Here is an 18,583-nt window from a genome sequence, read left to right as displayed (position 1 = left end):
ATTATCTGTCTCCCCACCAGAATATAAGCTCCACAAATGCAGAGATCTTTGTCTCTTCTGTTCCCTGACATGTCCCAAGCACCTAGAATAGTGCTTGACAAAAACTTTTGGAATGATTGAATTGTATTTAGAGTGGAAATCTAAGTAATATAGAAAACTTAGCAGTTCCTAAGTTCCATATTCTTTAGTACACTTAAAAGTTACAGTTATCCGCTGACAAATTTTGGTCACTTTATTAATGACTAAGATACCACTATATTCATGCTACGTATCTTTAATCATTTATAATCCACTTTATTTTAATTTCAAGTTAAAATAAGTTGTCTTTACAACATAGGAGACTCTATGACCATGGCTAGAGTCAGTAGAGATTCTGATTCCAGTGTCCGAAGTGCGTATTCCCAAGTGCTAATTCCCAGGTTGACATCTTTGCAAATGCATGCACATGCTTTCTAAATGTTTTTAAAAAATCAGCCTAATCAGAATAATGATTATTTCTACTGAGATAAAAGAGGAAATGCTATCGGGAGAAAGCCAGAAGATCTATTGATAATATTTTACTTCTTAAGCTGAGTGATAGGTATACAGATGTTGGCTTTAGTATTATTTATTATGATTTGCGTATATGTGGTACATCACATTTTGCATGTATGAAATATTTTATAATAAAAAAGAAAAAATAAAGCTAATCTAGTGTTTACTTATTCTAGTACCACTCTTTATTTTCTCTCGTTTGATATGATATAAATCTTCTAACCAGTTTGTGGAAACATAATTGCTGTGTAATTTAGCATTTGTCCCCCTTCCCAGCCCCTAACCATCTCACCGATGAGTCTGTGACATCAGATAAAATCAGAAAGATCCTCAGCAGAATCAGAAAAAAAAATATTATACTCGCTGTTTTGTTGATTTAATCAAATTTGCAAGCTATCAAAAGGGATCAGAATATGATAAAGATAAAAATAAAAAAATAAAATAAAAATGAAAATACATGATTGTTGCTAAAGAAGATTATTTTTTGAAAAGACACATATGAAGATAATAACTTCACAACTGATTATACTATTTTATCTTTCCACTAACCAAACAAAAATACTGACAAGGCAGGTTCCTTGCTTGGTTACCTTCCTTACATCTTCCCTTCCCTGATCCCAGGATGGAATAAGGATCTGATATGTCTCACCTACTCGACTAGAAGTTCACTGAGCCCTTGACCTTGGTACAGCAGCTTGAGCACTGGTATCAGACTAGCTCAGTTGAAAGGTCAGCCGTACTTCTCACTCCCTGTGTAAGCTTTTTAACCTCTCTGTGCCTTCATGTCCTCAATGATAAAAGGGGAATAATAATAACATAAACCCAGGATGTGCAGATTAGTGAAACAACACATCCAAATTAGCACAGGGTCTGTCATAGAATATAAGCCAAATGAATATAATTATTATTATTTATGATTATCATTTAGTGATAAAGAGAAAATTGAGTTGACGAAGAAGATAGAAAATAGTTCTTATGAGTCTTAATGACTCAAATGCATAGTCAATGTTCAGGAAATGTTTGGAAACTGAGTCATGAGAAAGCATGGTGCCTTGGAGTGGTGTGATATCTCTGCCTGCTCATGCCTCAGGGCTGATCCCAAAGGGGCCAGCTGGGTCTCAGAGGCTTGCGACATTTTGATGGAACAACCCGAAGCGGAACTGATAAAGTATTCGTATACTTAGCAAACACTTGGAATCCTAACTATGGTGCCAGGAATTTGGCTATGCAACAGGGATGCGGTGGTGGCAGGTCACATCCTCTAGTCCTTAGAAGCTGTCCTCATGTCCTGCCTTGTCATACCTCATGTATAATCTAGTCCCCTAAACTGTTTCGAGGTCATTTGACACCATCTCTTAGTGCCGATATTCTCTCTTCTTAAGAGAAATCTAATGGTTACTTTTCTGAATATATAGCAGTTTCTTCTCCAAGTCATGTTTCTCGTGGTAATTATAACTCTAATACACATAAACATTACCACACAGCCAGTATACCAATCTAATACTTTCATCCTAGTATTTCTTATGTACTTAAGTTTATAACAAATGCTTAAACTTTAAGTTACTTGTCAGTTAGTAAGACAGGACTGATATAAAATATACACATATTTTCATACTGAAATATTAATTTTGTTAATGAGAATTATTTTATTTTGAAGAAGGAATTACTAAGATTGTTCTATTGTCTATAAAATAAACTCATAAAGTTCTATAAAATTGAAAAAATTTTGGTGCGATAGACTATAAAATGCAAATTTAATTTATTATAATGTGCGGAATCACTAAAAGGTTTTAGGTATAAAAATAATTAAGACAAGATCAAAGAGGATAGAAGTAAATGGAAATAATACTTTTTGAAAGGAGAATAGTTTAAAGAAATTCAAAATGGCAATATCAAATGCAGTCATTTATGGCAATGAATTTATAAATATTTCATTCCAGTAATAATATGCAAATATCTAGAACTTTTAATTTGTAAGTGAGAAAAGGCAAAAAAAAAGTGGGTAATTAGCATACATTCTTAGGATATAAAATTACAAAACATACCATAGCAAGTAATGTATTTAAGATTTAAAGTAACTAGATCATAAAGTAATCCATATTACAAAATTATATTTCTTGAGAAATAATGATTACAAAATTTTTAAATCTAATATTGGCCTGCTTAAGCTTGGGCACATCTCAGTTTTTCAATAGAATGGAAATTTGCCATCTTACATATAGGCCAGAAATTGACTGTTTTTAGATGCATTTCTCAGGAAAAAAAGCTTCAAAGGTGTTGCTGTTTCAGAATCTAACAAAATCTTTTATCATTATTATTCTTTTCCATTCTCTTTTGTTAGTGGGGAGCAATTTTAACTTTGCCAGCATTTCAGACAGGACAAATTCAAAGAAATATAGCAATTCCTCAATTGCTATTTTAATGACAGACATATGTAATCCAGTAATCTCACTTTATTGATACATTTTCTGAGGTCCACAGAGGTTAAAGCAACTTAATCAAGGTCATCCTTGTTCTAATTAAAGACAGATATGGAGCTAGAACCCAAGGCTCTCATCTACCCAGAGAAGACACAGATATTAATAATATTGTGAAAATTATTAAGCACTAGTAGTCTGAAAATGACATCAAATTTCTTAGACCTTTCACAACCCATTAATCAGACAGGAAGTATCATCTGGAAAACATGACAGGAGGTTTCTTAGTAAGCCTCCGTTAATTTTGCCAGCCGGCATTTCTGTAAGATTGCCCATGTGCCATGCCAGTATTTCAGTGAGGCTGGAGAAAAAATTGCCACTGGAGATTTATTCAAAGAGACAAAGGCTCTCTTTTTAAAATTTCTGTTCAAAGGCCCATCATTTAAAATTAGTAGTGTAGCAAGTACCCTTGCCTTTGTTTAAACTACCTTATACCACCAAAAATAATATCCTGAGGACTGATAAAGTCATGTGCTTTTCCTTCTATATTATTTCCCTATTTTTCCACTTCTCTTTTCTCTAATCATCACATTAAAAGTCTTTTTTTGAATGGCTTTGCTGTGAATTGCTAGGAGACGACACGTTTAGGGCTCCACAGGGTATGAATGATAAGAAATACCTCCCCAGAAGGAAAATAAGAGATACACTGGGCAAAGTCTTCAGCGGCTCCCCCTTCCCCCCGCGCTAAGGCATCCTGCTTTGTGCCCTTCGCGCTAAAAAACGGCACTCTGGACGTTAATTTCCAAGTCAAATCACAAAACCAGTGCCTGGTGTCCAAATCTTTCCTCTATCTTATTTTAAAACGAAAAGGGCAATAATAACTGTTCGGAGGAAAAGTTATTTTTAAAAAGAAGAAGCAGCTGTCTGGAAGTTTTAAAAGAAGGAAACACTCTAAAGATGCATCGGAGACACTCAAATTCTCCCAGGCCGTGCATTTAATCCACAGCGCCCTAAAACGTCCCAGGAATCCCTTCAGAGTTGCTCAGGCTCCCGAACCTGTTGGACAGACAACGGTTCATACCAGGGCCCCTGTGAACTTGTAGCAACAATTTTGGGGGCAGGAAACCAGTCAAATCTGATGAAACAAGAGCGCGGGGAAGGCGAGTCCAAGCCCCCGACACCCCGTAGAGGTGGGTCAACTACAGCGACCCGCGATGAGGACCCCGGGGACCTGCTCCCCTCGGGGGCCAGCCGGGGAGGAGGGGCGCGAGTTCATCGGGAAACGCGGGGTCTGGCCTTGCACCCCAAGGTGCTTGACACGGGGTCCCGCGACAGCCCCGAGGTCCCGGCTGCAGCTCCCCGCGCTCCCGGCCCGGCCCGGCCCGCGCCGCTTACCTCGACGGCCTTGCGGGGACTTGGCGGGGGCGCGGTTCGGCGACGGGGCACCAGCCAAGAAGGCGACGCGGTGCTCCGGGCTGCGCGCGGCTCAGGTCGGTGGCCTCGAGGAGGAAGTGGTGTCAGCCCTGCCCTTCCCCCGCCGCGCGCAGACGTGGGGCGCTCGCCGCGCTGCTTTGCATCCGAGGTGCAAGAGGGGCGCCTGGTCGGAGACACGAGGAGAAACGCTCACGGGGAACGCCTCCGAGAGCCCCGCGCCGCTCTGTCCCACTCATCGGTTTGTGCCTCATTTCCCCTTACTTCCCCCCTCTACACCACAGCCTTGAAGAAGAAAAAAAATATATTTTTTTAATTCTGGGAAAAGTGTGCCTTCCAGTCTCACCCCTCCCTTATCTGCGCCGCGCCCCCCCTTCTCTCCGGAGCGACCCTTCTTTGTCGCCCCGATATATTAGTGGCTGTGGGATTTGGGGCCAGGCGATGGGTCCACAAAAGCACTAGAACCCAGTGTCTTTCAAAAACAGTCTTCCTAAGCGTTTACTTCAGCCCTTTCTGTGCTTCCTCCTTCGGGCGGGTTGTGCAAGGCCCGCTTTCCGGCCGCGCGCAGCCCACCCGCAGGGGACGCGACGCGGGAGTGGCGCGCGCGCGGGTCCGCGGGGTCCGCGCCGATGCCCTGAGTTCGCGGGGCTCTGCTAGAACCCGGGAGAGGGCGGGGGTGCTGGAGGAGGGGTGGGGGAAAGGCGCGCTCAGCGGAGGTCGTTTCTCATCCACCCGAGTGACAAAGCCCCCGAAGCTTAACCACACTCAGTGGGCGGGCGAGGCTGTGGCCTCTCACACAGTGGTGCTGGAAATCCAAAATAGTATGATTCCTGAGGGTGGGGAGTGCCGCTTCGGCCACAGCTATTTAATTTACATATGCAATTACCCTTTGACCCAGAGATCCTACTTCTAAGAAAGTATGACAAAGACGCAGTGATGGCAAAAAGTAATGAATGCCATAGGCACCAGGTCATTCTTGGCAGCCTGATTTTGTGACACCCAAAGACTGACTGGAAATAGACCCAGTCAGTGACTGTTGCGAGTGGAGTCTCCTGAGAGAAAGTGGGGAAATACAGAAGTTAAAATCAGTTACGATTTGTAAATGTGGTTGAACCAACCTCCTCTTCCCCTATGCAACTGCTTTCAGATGTTTATATCTGGGGAGGTGGTGGAGACGTAAAGATAGAAATTAAACATATAAATTAGGTAATTCCAGATAGTTCAGTCATTTATTTAACGAGAAACTATAATAAATGAGAAACTCTAAGAACAATGAAAACAAGTAGTGAAGGAAATAATTCCATTTCCCATGGATGGTACCTTCTAGTTGGGAGAAAACGAACAAACAATAAATATTTAATATGTCAAGTAATGTATTTTACGGGAAATTTAAAAGCGAGAGAGAGAGAGAGAGAGAGATGGGAGTGGGGGTGTGGGGGTGGAGTCGCTGCGCTAATTAGGGTCATCGACGAAGATCTATCTGATCTGTGACACCTCAGCCAGACCTAAATGCATATGAATTTTGGGGTGAGAATATTCCAGGCTGAAGGAAGAGCAGCACAGTGAAAGGTCCTGAGTTAGGAGGGCACTTGAGATGTTGGAAAAACAGGAAGGAAGGGACCATTTTGGTTATGGATTACTGTGAGCCACGGGAGGCCATTAGAAAGCTCTGAACAGACAGAACGTCGAGTCAAGCAATGAAGTGACTTTTATGGGAAAGGAAATGATGTCAGGAAACACCTCTTTGCAGAGTAACAACAAGGGGCAACCATTCAGGGACTCAGAAAAGCATTCCAAGAGAGGGAAGAGCAAGAAATGGTCTCGAGATAGGAACGTAGAAGATTAGGAAGAAGGCAATGTGACTGGCCTATAGCGAAAGAGCAGGGCGGTGGTAGAGGATGGTGACAGAGAGAGAGGCAAGGACCAGATCAAGCAGGGCCTTAGGGTCAGCCTTGAGGACTTTGGGTTTTATTTTAATTACAATGGGGAATTATCGGAAGGTTTTTAGTCAGTACATGATTTAAATTCTATATGCCATCATGCTGGTTGGTGATTGAAAAATCGATTGAAAGAGGCAAGAGAAAAAAAGTAGAGATTACTTAGTAAACTGAGGCCATAGTGTTGTAGCCGCCAGGCCCCGAAAGAACACGGACCACCAGAAACCAGTGAGTTACAGGAAACACACTCTTCATTCAGCCAGCTGGCTCTGCCAGGGGTACGCAGACCCCAAATTAAGCAGCCTGAAATGTAGAGGTACAGGGTTTTTACGCCCTAAATCCCATTCCTCATTCTGTCTTAACACAAAAGTCTATTTTTCTTCTGTTTACTAACTGTCAACCCACAGGTAGGTTGTGCAAGTGGGGGTACAGAAGCAGAAAGCTTATTGTTAGAATGTTATGTTCCCATGGGCGATAGTCAAGCAGTAATTTTCCAGCCAGCACAATAGTCCAGGCGAAAGATGATGATAGCTTTGATAAGGAGCCTTAACAGTGGAGATGGTGAAGAGTTTGGATTCAAGGTACAGTCTCAAAGTGGAACCAACAGCGATTGCTGCTGGGCTGGCCTAGGGTTGGGGAGTGGCAGAGGGGATTAGGAATCAAATGTAAACTGGTGTGACTGGAGTGTTAGGAAGTCCTGAGAGGCAAGGCTAGATAAAGAAAAGCCAGTAGTGACAAACTGTGGAACCATGTGAACCATGTCAAGGGTTGTTTACTCAGCCTAAATGCAAAGAGAGTGTGCGAAATAATATTTTAAGCTGGCAGGTGGTGGGATTTATGTTTTAGAAAAATCACTCTGGCTCTAGTTTGGGGAATTGATCAGGTGAGGAAAAGAATGGGTGCAGAAAGATTTCTGAGCTAGGCTGGGTGAGAGGTTACATTGGGTCGGACTTGGTTGGTGGCAGTGAGAATGGAAAGAAGTGGATGAACTTGAGAGATATTTATACGGTAGTGACGGGAGAGTGTGAGGGCTGAATATGGGCTGAGTGAGGAAGAGCGTAAGTGACTCCTAAGAATCGAGCTCGGATAATTGTGGAGGGCACTGCATTTCATTGAGATGAGGAATGCTAGAAGAGGCCTGTTTGGGGGAGAGAAAGAGGATGTTTTCTTTTGAGCAAGTTGAGTTTGATGCGCCTTTGAGACATCCAGTTGGAGACTTCTAGTAGAGATGGTGCGAGAGAGTGCCTTTAGCGTTAGAGATACACAGTTCGAATAATCTACCTACAGGTGGCCACCGATGAGATTGCTTAGGAACTTTAAGGATTGCCATCATTCTAAGTAGAGGAAGCTGAGCCTGCAAAGGAGACAGTAAGAGCTTTAAAGGGGTAGGAGGCAAACCTGGGGAAGGTAATATTGTGGAAGTCACAAGAATGGGAGGGAGTGATCAGCCACGTCCACATCTGGAGATGTTGAAAGGCATGTAAGATGAAGACTGAGGCCTGTCCGTCCAACTCTAGCACTGTTAGTGACCTCGGAGACCTATTTCAATAGCATGATGGGCTGGAGGCCAGACTGGATTGAGATGTGAACAGGGTGTAAAGAAATGAAGACAGTGAGCAAAATAATCCTTTTGAAAAGTTTGCCTGTCAAGAAGAGGAGAGGTATGGGGAGGCAGTGAATGTGGCATGTGAAATCGAGGAAGATTTTATTTATTTTTTTAAAATGGTTTTCAAATAGGAAGAATTCAGATAAGAGCGAAGAGTTGAATATTAGCGAACAGAGATAATTGATGGTGAAAAGTTCTTGAGACTGAGGAAGTGGATAGGGTCCAAAGCAGAAATAAATGAATGAGTCTTTAGATAAGATAAATGAGACCTTTTCTATTTTATCAGAGCAGATAAGGATTTTCTTTTTGAGAGCTGTAAAATAAGGAAGTTCTAATCTAAGGCTTCTATTATAAAGTAAGAAGAGAAGTGGGGGCATCTGCTAAAAGAGAGGTAGGATGTAGGCAGGTCATAGATTTGGGGAGCTGGGGAAAGTTTGACAAGGTCATTGCAGAGAATGGGAAAGTGAGTCTATCAGAAAAAAGTAATAGGATTTCCAGACAGCCTGGGGGTCTGTTTGAAATTGCTGATTATGATGGAGTGGTCTGCTCAGATCTATGACTTTCCTGCAGAGCTAGGTTACCTAGGTTTGAAGAATGGTTGGCCAAAATGGGAGTGGCCAAACTAGCCAACTGGAAAGATGGGTATTGTGGCCAGGAGGTAGGCAGAGTACATTTTGCTTCTGGAGGTAGCAAGATCATGGGTGCTTATATTGCCCAAGGTGTGACCGTGGGCCTGGATGGCTGAGGTAATCAAGAGAATGAGAAACCAAGGGGTTGTGTGTATCTTCCCAGGTAATTGTTCGAGTCATTCAGAATTAGGGTGGCCACATAACTTTTTGTTGAGTCTGGGTCATTTGAGAGCATGCAAATGTTCCAGACAAACAGAATGATGACAAAATTTAATATCACCTTAAAAAAAGATTAAGAGTCAGGTGTCAGGGTTTTGAGATGAGAGACCTTTTTTGAGTAAATGAGTTTTCTTCTCGTTTTTTTTGAAATGCGAATTTGTTTCTGGTAAAGACCCTGAAGTGGTATTGCTGGATCATTTGGCGGTTCTATTTAAATTTTTTGAGGAATCACCATACTGTTTTCCACAGTGTTCACACCAATTCACATTCTCAGCGACAGTGGACAAAGGTCCCCTTTTCTCCATGTCCTCAGTAACATTTGTTACATCTTGTCTTTTTGATAATAACCATTCCAGCAGGTGTGAGATGTTATATTATTGTTTCGATTTGCATTTCCCTGATGATTAATGACGTTGAGCATCTTTTCATATAACTGTTAGCCATCTGTATGTCTTTCTTTGAAAAAAATGTCTATTCTAATCTACTGCCCATTTTTAAACTGAATTTTTTGTTTTTTGTTTTGTTATTGAGTGTATGAGTTCTTTACATATTTTGAGTATTAACCCCTTATCAGATATATGATTTGCAAATATTTTCTCCCATTCAGTAGGTTGCCTTTTCATTTTGTTGTCGGTTTCCTTTGCTGTGCAGAGGTTTTTAGTTTGATGTAATTCCACTAACTGATTTTTGCTTTTGTTGTTTTTGCTTTTGGTGTCTGATTCAAAAAATCATCACCAAGATCTACGTCAATGAGCTTACCACCTATATTTTCTTCTAGGAGTTTTATGATTTCAGGTCTTACTGTTGTGGCGCGAATGATTCTGAGACCCACGGAGCCAATTGAGATTAATTATGAGTCTTTATTAGCTGGCCGGTGACTGACTCTACCACACAGGGATAGAGGAGATCAGCCCCGGGGTTTGAGAGTGAGGCAGTTATAAAGCCTAGAACAAGCAAGCAGATTACAGAAGCAAAAGTTGGCCATTAGCACAATACATCACCTAGTACCACACCCTAGTTAACAAGTAAGTGGATTACAGAAGCAGCCATTGGCCATCTTCATATCTTATACAATACACCTCCTAAACCACACCTAAGCAAGTAGGACAACTTCTGGTATCTAAAGATATTTCTTCCCTGTAGCTGATTTAGCTAGTTGGCTCACTTGAAAATTTTCCACCCTTAACATTACATTCAAGTCATTAATCCATTTCAAGTTAATTTCTGTGTATGGTGTAAGAAAGTGGTCCAGTTTCATTCTTTTGCATATGGTTGTCCAGTTTTCTCCAAACCATTTATTGAAGAAACCATCTTTTCTCCATTGTATATTTTTGTTCCTTTGTTATAAATTGATTGTTTGCAAACCCATATATGGGTTTATTTCTTGGCTTTCTATTCTGTTCCATTGATATATTTGTCTGTTTTTATGCCAATACCGTACTATTTTGATTACTATACCTTTGTTATATAGTTTGAAATCGGGGAGCATGATGCCTCATGAGAAAAGATGTTGTGTTTTGTGTTTTTTTTTTTTTAAATAAAAAGATGAGCCACTAATGGTCTGCAAGTAGCAATGGGGAGCATGGAGAACAGCAAACTCACCTCCTAAACTCTGTCTTCCTGGAGTATGAAGGAATAAAACTACTTTCTCTTTGAGAAAGCTGTAATGGGAATCATGTCCTCGGTTAAAGCACCGGAGTGGAGGAACAATTCAGAAATAGCTTCAGGATACAGGAGTGGCAGCGAAAAGGTCTGAGAGATGGCAAAGACAATGGCAGAATGAATCACAGACAAGGAAGAACACAATATCATGGGATGATGATGTGGGAGAAAATTCCCCAGGTGGCTTCTTTTTTTGCAGAGGCACTAATGAAGCCATCTTCCGGGAACATATCTGCAGAGGATGCTGACTAGTGGCTAGAGAATGTGGGCTATGGGACTGCAGAGAAACTGGGTTTAAATTGAGTTTGATTTTAACTGGCATGTCCCACCTGTATTTTAACTGGCATGTCCAACATGTATTTTGGCCCATTTCTTCCCGGCTAAAGGGCGCTTTCGCCTTCTGGCAAGAGACCTGAGCTGATCTGTATCAAGTATCCTGCTACCTTTTTGTGGGAGGGCGGTATTTTTTTTTCTTTTGTTTAGCATTTTTATAAAGTTTTGCCCATTTATTTCATTTGGCTTGTCCTTAATTGTAGGGAGTATTTATTTCTAATTTAAAGGGATCACTTTAATGCCATCTGTAGCACACTATATTTTGTAAAGACGGTGGCAACCAGCTCTCCCCTCCCCAGCAAGAGGTAGAGTCCATTTCTCTCCCTCTCCTTTGAATCTGAGCAGGCTCTTTGCACTCGACTGGCTCTTTTAGCCCCAAGCAGTCACCAAGCAGAGTACTCCTACAGAGAGAGAGGCCACGTGGAGGGGCACTGAGGCATCAGACGTGAGGTGAATTTGCCATCTTGGACCCCAGCACTGCCGAGCTTCAGAGGACTTCAGCCCCAGCTCTTATCTAAATGCAAATGCGGGAGAGACCGGGAGAACCACTTAGCTGAGCTGAATGAACCCACAGAGTCCTCAGAGATAATAATAAATCGCGATGTTAAGCCTCTAAAGTTTGGTTTGTTCACAGATAGACTCAAGACACCATCTTGGGTACCTCGGCTTCTCATTTTTTTGTCTTGTGCTTTAACTCTTAAGATACAAACTGTCAATAAAAAATAACTCTGCTTATGAAGTCTATTTTAATCATAACATGCATATGTAATTAGTATACTGTAATTATATGTTGTATATGTAGTGTATTTATTTCCTCTTGCCTCCTAACAAAATTCTCCCTGGCTTTTGTTCTCAGCCATCCCCTTCCTGCTCCGCGCCCCAGCCATACTCAGAGGGAGGAGTACCAGAAAGGCAGGGGCGGAAGAACAGCAGCAGGAGGAGGAGGATGGGAAAGAAAAGAGAGAGCTCGAGAAGACTTGCCACAGGATTTTCGGTGGGGAGCTGAGAGCAGAGCAAGGAGAAAGATGTTTTGGAGGCAGCTGCAAGATATGAGAGAGGTAGAGAGTGAGAAGAAAGGGCAGAGGGCGGGGGGAGCGGGATTTTAAGACTTGGTTTAAAATTAAACTTGGCTGATGGTTTCTTTGCATTGACACTGTGCAGAGGCTATGCCCATGGGAACCTTGTGTTAGTCAGGTTACTTAATAAGCATTAACATCTGTGAAATACTAAGATACATTTGCATATACTGTATCGCCCCAGGGCATGCAGTCTGTAAAGCAGTTGTCATTGCTACCTAATATCATTGACCAAAAGTACAAAAGGAACAGGAATTGTTTGATCTGCAAGGAACAAAATCCATTCAAATGGGCTCAAGCCAAAAGAAGATCTTGAAGGAAAGCTCTGATAGCTCAATGAACTTAGACAGGAAGTACAGATGGGCTTTTCAAACTAGAGGACCACCAGGAAGTCTCTCCTTCTCTCTTTTGCTATTCTTCTCGAATTTTTTTTTTATTGTGGTAAAATATACATGATATGAAATGTATCATCTCAGCCGTTTTTATGTGTACAGTGCAGTGGCAGTAGATGTATTTATAATGCTGTCTAACCATCACCACTATCCATATCCATAGCTCTTTTCATCTTGTAAAACAAACTCCATACCCATTGACCACTAACTCCCCATTCTCCCCTCTCCCAGCCCCTGGCAACCACCGTTCTGCTTTATGTTGCTATGATTTTGACTAAATATCTCATATAAGTGGAATCAATCATACAATATTTGTCTTTTCGAAACCGGCTTTTTTTCACTTAGCATAATGACCTTCAGATTCATCAGGTCGTAGCTTAAGTCAGAATTTCCTTTCTTTTTAAGGCTGAACAATCTCGCATTGCATGCATATACACATTTTGCTTATCCTTTCTTTCATCAGTGGACACTTGGATTGCTTCCACATTTTAGCTATTGTGAATAATGCTATGAACATGGGTGTATAAATATCTCTTTGTGCTCTTGCTTTCAGTTCTTTTCCATATAAACCCAGGAGTAAAATTGCTGGACCATATGGTAATTCTACTTTTAATTTTTTGAGAAACTGCCCTACTGTTTTCCACAGTGGCTGCATCATTGTACATTCCCATCAACAGTTCCCAAGGGGTCTAATTTCTCCACATGCTCACCAACACTTGTTATTTTCTGTTTTTGTTTTTTGTTAATAGCCATCTTAGTGGGAACGAGGTGGCATCTCACTGTGGATTTGATTTGTATTTCTCTGATGATCAGCATTTTATGTGCTTATTGGCCATTTGTATATCTTCTTTGGAGAAATATTTATTAAGTCCTTGCCCATTTTTAAAAATTTGTTGGTTTTCTTACTGTTGAATTTTGGGCGTTCTCTATATATTCTAGATATCAATTCCTTAGCAGATATATGATTTTTAAATATTTTCTCCTATTCTGTGGGTTGCCTTTTTACTTTGTGAATGTTATCTTTTCATACACAAAGTTTTAAAATTTTTATGAAGTCCAATGCATCTATTTTTTCTTTGGTTGCTTGCTCCCTTGGTGTCAGAGCTAAGAAACCATTGCCAAATCCAATGTCGTGAAGTTTTGCCCTATGCTTTCTTCTAAAGTTTCATAGTTTTAGACCTTACATTTAAATCTTTGATCCATCTTGAGTTAATTTTTTTGAAAAGACTGTCCTTTCCCCACTGGATGGTCTTGGCACACGTGTCCAAAATCATTTGACCGTATATGTGAGGGTTTATTTCTGGACTCTCTATTCTATTACATTGGTTTATATGCTAGTCTTTATGCCAGTACTATACTTTTTTTTGATTACTGTAGCTTGTAAGTTTGAAGTCAAGAAGTGTTGAAGTCAAGAAGTGTGGATATTCCAGCTTTGTTCTTCCTTTTGAAAATTGTTTTGACTATTCAGGGCCTTGTGGGATTCTATACAAATTTTAGGATAGGGTTTTCTATTTCTGCAAAAAGGATAATTGGGATTTTGACAGGGATTGCATTGAATTTGTAGATTGCTTTGAGTAGTACTGACATCTTAACAATATTAAGTCTTCCAATCCATGAACATGGGATGTGTTCCCATTGACTTATGTTTTCTTTAATTCCTTTAAACAATGTTTTATAGTTTTCATTGTACAAGTCTTTCACTTCCTTGGTGAAATAATTTCTAAATACTTTATTCTTTTTGATGCCATTGTAAATGGAATCATGTTCATAATTTCCTTTTCAGATTTTTTCATTGTTAGTGTATAGACATGCAACTGATTTTTGCATGTTGACTTTGTATCCTGCTACTTCGCTGAATTCATTTATTTGCTCTAACTATTTGTGTGTGTGTGTGTGTGTGTGTGTGTGTGTGTGTGTGTGTGTGTGTAATCTTTAGGGTTCTCTACATATAAGTTCATGTCATCTGCAAACAGAGATAATTTTACTTCTTCATTTCCAATATGGATGTGTTTTCCTTGCCTAATTGTTCTGGCTCAAACTTCTAGTACGCTGTTGAACAGAGGTGGTGAGAGTGCACACTCTGACTCTTGTCTTGTTCTCGATCTTGGAGAATAAGCTTTCAGGCTTTTATCATTGACAATAAAGTTTGCTGTGGGTTTTTCATGTATGGCTTTTATTATGTTGAGATAATTACCTTCTATTCCTAATTTTTTGAGAGTTTTTATCATGATAGGATACTGAATTTTATCAAATGCATCAATTGAGATGATCATGTGATTCCCCCCCCTTCATTCTGTTAATAAGGTATATTACATAAATTAGTTCTCATATGTTGAACCACTCTTGCATTCCAGGAATAAATGCCACTTGGTCATTGTGTTTAATCCTTTTAATATGTTGCTGAACTTAGTTTGCTAGTGTTTTATTGAGGATTTCATCACTCTTTTGTGCTGGTATGATTTATACATAGTATTCTCTGCCCAACTGCTTCTTTCTCCTTTTTCTCAAAATCAGCTTTCTTTGCTCTGTTTCAAACACAGCCACTGCCTTAGATCAGATCTGGAATCTAGACTCCGAGATAGAGATTTCTGTGCAGAAAGATCATTGGGAATGATCTCAGGAGCAATGCCTGTAAAGGAGTGAGGGAAGAAATATTGGGAGAGAGAAGTTTAACTGTGGTGTGTAAACAACAGAGGCTTTAGCCAATGCTACAGAGAGCTCTCCGCAAGGGCAGCAGGACCTCCAAATTCCCCATATCGACCTGTTATTGGATACTTCTGTTCCTGGGTGCTAGAGAGGGACTCATTTATGAGCAGTCAGCAGCTGCCACTCCGGCAGAGGGGACGTTGAGCTTTGGGCATCCACTTCAGGTACCCAGTCCAGACTGACCTCGTGTCCCATCTCAAACATCAACTGAGACTTAAGAGAATCCCTATGTTTTACTTCCAAATTCCCAGGAGTCAGGATCTGGTTGGCCATATTTGATTAGGTATCTTTCTCCTGTTCCTAGCAGCTCTGGCTTTGGAAGTGAGGTCATGAGGCATATTATCTTCTGGATATTAACTGTTTGCTAATAGCTAGTTGGCAAAATAGTTATAGTTTGTGATTCTAAATGTAAATCAGCAAAGATTTGGTAATCAGTCTCTATAGCAGATATTGTTTGACTAACATTTTTGTTAAAGAGCAGTTATGTTTTGTTGAATCAGTAGCAAACTTTCAGATAAATATGATTCCAAAAGTCAGAATGTTTATGCATGTAGGAAAGTGATGGAGAGGTAAAAATAAAAAATCAAACCCACATTGATCTAGAAGACAGACTGAATAGTTACCTTTTAACAGCACTTTTGTTTTATCATCTTAACAGTTTTGCCTTTTCCAGCATGTCGTATAAATGGAATCATAAAGTATGTAGCCTTTTCGGATTGGCCTCATTCGCTTACCAGTATGCATTTAAGATTTATCCACATCTTTGTGTGGCTTCATAGCTCTTTCCTTTTTATCATTGAATAGTATTCTTTTGAGTAAATACAGTGCAATTTGTTTATCTAGTCACCAAAGAAATTTGGATGGTTCTAGTTTTTGGCAATTATGGATAAGGCCTCTATAAACATTCACATGCAGGATTTTGTGTGGATATAAATTTTCAAGTCAGTTAGATAAATTTTTAAGAGTATGATTGCTGGATCATATAAGACTGTGTTTAGCTTTGTACGAAACTGTCAAACTGTCCTCCAAAGTGACCTACTATTTCGTATACCCATTAACAATAAATGAGAGCTCTGCTGCTCTGCATCTTCACCGGCAACTGATGTTGTCAATTTTTGAAACTTTAGTCATTTTAATAGGTATGTAGTTGTATCTCATTGTCATTTTGATTTGCATTTCCCCAGCGACAAATGATGTTGAGCATTTCTTAATATGCTTATTTATTATTGGCATGTCTTCTTTGGCTAGGTGTTCTTTTAGATCTTTTGCCCACTTTATTTGGCTTTATCGTATTGTTAAGTTGTAAGCGTTCTTTACTTATTTTGAGAATACTAAATTTTTACTATCCAATTCCTGCTCACTCAGTATCCACCCTAGCTAGGCCTAAAAACCCTCTTCTCTCACCCCCGTTGCCTTTCACGGAGTGGTAGCCAATGGCGGCTACCATCAGTCAGCTTGTGTTTAAAAGTCCAAATTTGGTGAATGGTAGTTTAGGGCTGTCAATGCAAAGTGTGTGAAAGTACAGGCTACAAAATCAGTATGTAAAATATTTTCTCTATTAAGAAAGGGTCACCTGTTTCATCCAGTGTGATTCTCAACCCTGGGTGCACAGTAGAACCACCAGGGGAGCCGTAAAAATACTGATGTCTTGGTCAAAATCTTAAAATAATTGTTGATATCAAAACTTCTCTGCTGACTAAAACCATTTGGGACACTACTACATACCCACCAGAATGGCTAAAATTAAAAAGATCGATCATACCGGGTGTTGGCAAGGGTGTGGAGGAGATGGAACTCTCATACAATGTGGGCAGTAGTAGAAATGGTATTACAGCTTAGAAAACAGCTCAGCTGTTTATTAAAAAGTTAAACACACTCTCACCATGACCTGGCCGTTCCACAACTAGGTATCTGTCTAAGAGAAAGAAAAGCATATGTTTACCTAAAGACTTGTTACGTGACTGCTGATAGCAGCCCCACGCTGGGAACCACTCACATGTCCATCATAGGTGAATGCATTAACAAACCATGCAATAATTATGCAGTGGAATACTACGCTGCAATAAAAAAGAATAAACTACTGACCCATGCAGCAATGTCGGTGAATGGCAAAATATTTACGCTGAGTGGGAGAAGCCAGATTAAAAAAGAATCCATGTTGTGTGATCTCATCTACATAAAATTCTGGGAAATTCAAACTAATCTATAGAGAGAAAAAGCATAGGGAAGGTGAGGAAGGAGAGAAAAAGGGAGAATTATAGAAAGACACAAGGAAACTGTTAGGAGTGATAAACATGTCTATTATCTTGATTTTGGTGATGGTTTCCATGGGTGTGTACAATTGCAAAACTAATCGAATAGTACATTTTAACATGTGCGGTTTACTATACATCAATTGTACCTCAGTAGAGCTATAAAAAATAAAGACCTTGCACCTTGGACTGTTACTCGATTCATGTTTTCAAAAATGTAATTTTAAAAATCTATATATTAAATTTTAGTTAAAATCTTGTTCATCAACATAAGGCAAACTTTAACTATGATGTTATTAATTATAACAAATATCGATAGAGAAGAATCACTGCTTGAGATTTTCTATAACTGAACATCTTATTGTTGGAAGCCTTGATCTAAAATATAAATGAGAGAGAAATATGAAGTCAAATACTACGATTTTTCCAGAAGCTCTGTCTACTGGATATTACAGAGACTTACAGGTACTGTTGGAAGGTGATGAATTAATAGGTGTGTTCTAATAGCACAGAGGGTTTTGTACCAGGACTGAACACACTGCAAAAAAGCACAGGGTTTAAGAAATGCTAGTTTTACATATTTAAAAAATTTAGAACACAAACTTACTACAGATCTTTTTCATCCAAATTAAGCTCTTTTATCTCCCTTTTTGCTAGATCTATATGACTCCTGGTAATAGAGGCCAAGACAAACTCCTCGGTCTAGCTGGTGAAATACCATTAAGAAGAAGAGAAGAATTCTAACCGCTTCCAATTTAAAATAGTTAATTTTCTGTATGTGTGTTTGCATGGCAAGATGATAACAGTTAGATTGATTAAAGTAAGAAAAAAATGTGCATTAGAATTTATTGTAATTGACCTCATTTAGTGTTTTAGAATCTCAAATTAAGATTTGGCAGATTTTATTGGGCATGGAGTCACATTTAAATGCTGGCCATAAACTGCCCAGCTGGATATAAGATCAATACAAATTATTTCCCTAAGGCGTATGGATTACAGAAAAGGTCGTATTCAATAGAAGCATTTAAATTATGGTTTGCATTACATTAAATAATTTTATTTATCCTTCTTAGAAATAAAAGAGAATTCCTGCTCTTTAAAATAAATCTCAATTTCAATGACAGATACGCGTTGTAAATTTATGATATGATAGTTTGGGCTAGGCATATAATAATAATAACTATTGTTTTTTATTTTCCTTCTGTAAACATTAGCTTTTATGCTCTATGATTAATTTTTTTCACTTTTAAACAAAATAAGCAAAACAGAAACAGACTCATAGATACAGAGAACAAACTAATGGTTGCCAGATGGGAGGGGGATTGGGAGGCTGGATGAAAAAGGTGAAGTAATTAAGAAATACAAATTGGCAATTACAAATAGTCACAG

At 39.6% G+C, this 18,583-nt stretch overlaps 1 protein-coding gene across 1 annotated transcript in view; it reads right to left on the bottom strand.

Moving 5' to 3' along the window:
• APBB1IP (amyloid beta precursor protein binding family B member 1 interacting protein) overlaps window positions 1-4,488 on the bottom strand; it is a 109,137-nt gene extending 104,649 nt beyond the window's left edge. The window contains exon 1 of the mRNA XM_006907016.3: window positions 4,347-4,488. The gene's annotated coding sequence lies outside the window, so the exon portion shown is untranslated. The remainder of the gene's footprint in view (window positions 1-4,346) is intronic.
• Window positions 4,489-18,583: the final 14,095 nt, after the last annotated feature.

Source organism: Pteropus alecto, unplaced genomic scaffold (genome assembly GCF_000325575.1).
Source record: "Pteropus alecto unplaced genomic scaffold, ASM32557v1 scaffold11, whole genome shotgun sequence".
Classification (NCBI taxonomy): Eukaryota; Metazoa; Chordata; class Mammalia; order Chiroptera; family Pteropodidae; genus Pteropus; species Pteropus alecto.
This window is presented reverse-complemented; position numbering and strand designations above follow the sequence as displayed.